Source organism: Diachasma alloeum, unplaced genomic scaffold, assembly GCF_001412515.2.
Source record: "Diachasma alloeum isolate Michigan unplaced genomic scaffold, Dall2.0 Dall_scaffold_00615, whole genome shotgun sequence".
Classification (NCBI taxonomy): domain Eukaryota; kingdom Metazoa; phylum Arthropoda; class Insecta; order Hymenoptera; family Braconidae; genus Diachasma; species Diachasma alloeum.
In genome coordinates this window covers 198,608-200,127 of record NW_021680747.1, presented here as the reverse complement: position 1 = coordinate 200,127, position 1,520 = coordinate 198,608, and positions in this window count along the sequence as shown.

Here is a 1,520-nt window from a genome sequence, read left to right as displayed (position 1 = left end):
TGCAAGAGATTTTGCATCAGATAGGAAAGACCGAGGATCCTTATGTTTGAGATTGATGATCACACCTGTTTTGATTCTACTTTTGAAAGCAGTTTCCAGACTCTCCAAAGCACTCTGTCCTCGATTGTATCATTATCAGATGCACCACCAAGTCGTCCACCATGATGTTGCTTTTGTTTCTGTTTGAATTTTTCACGATAAGTCTGGAGCGATGCCATCACAGTTTGAAGTCGTATTTTTTCCCCGGTGGAGAGATCATTTCTTTTCTCAATAACTTTCCAAATAGTTTAATATAATTCTCACATAATCGTATCCACTGTTCACAATTTGTAGTAGATGCATTTTTGTATGCACTTGTAATTATCTCTAAAATTTCCAAACACGTTTTATCGTCCATTTTAATATGATAAATTCAATATTCATACCCTCAGAAACCTTGTTTGTGAGCTGACAACTCGGGAATAGATTGGACGGCCATGCGCCGTAGTCGTTTTATAGGAAAGAGTTGGGATAATTTTCCAGATAATAAACACGTTCCAAAAGTAGAATTTTAAAGATTATCTTTCGATTAATGGGAACAGTCCTTAAAACTGTTGATGACTAAAACAGAAGAAACGCAATTCTGCCAGAATGAACATTCCATGAACTAGGTTACTATTCTTCAGTTCTTGGAATTGTTTATCAAGCATGAAGTTCGTGACACAATCGCTTCGCCCTTAAAACTGTTGACGTCTAGAATTGAAAAACGCAATTCGCAACACAAACATGTTCCAAGGCTGCATTCCACAACCTTCGGAAACAGTCCTTGAAACTGTTGTCTAAAGAACTGAAAAAATGCAATTCTACAAGACCGAATATTCCATGAAGTTCAATACGCATCAGTTCTTAGAATTACTTTTCAACAAGGAGTTCACAATGCAATTATCTTAGGTATTAGAGGGGGAAAAGCGGTAATATAAAAAGAATGGAATTGAAAACTGAAGACATTGGACAGGCATGAATCTAAACAGTGAGAACAATTAGTGCGTTCATGTCACAGAAATTTCTGGAAGCTCGTATGCTTGAAGTATATGCTCCGTACATAGGACATATTCGTGTTACAGAGAACATCAAATGTGTAGAAAGAAAAAAGTGTTGGCATGCAGCTAAAGGTGAAGTGCATCGATGTGATTGGAATGAGTGGTTATTAAAGAGAAATGGTAAAAATGGATGGAAAATTGAATTCACCCATGAGATTTGTACATCCAAAGATCGTGAAGAAGTTATCCAATATCTCACTTTAAGACGCCAACCACCTTCTCTTACAAGCATCGCTGCTAGTTGTCTTCACAATTATACCAACTGTCTCAAATTGAATAAAAAGACATTTCATTCGTTCAACACATCTTCAAACATAATAGAAAAATTATGTTCTTTGCAGTTGATGGATGTAGAGCCGATTCTATTCAAGACAAACTCATCGATCCAGATATTCGCAATTGTAATCAAGGATTATTAGTTTGGGTACTTGGTAATCCAGT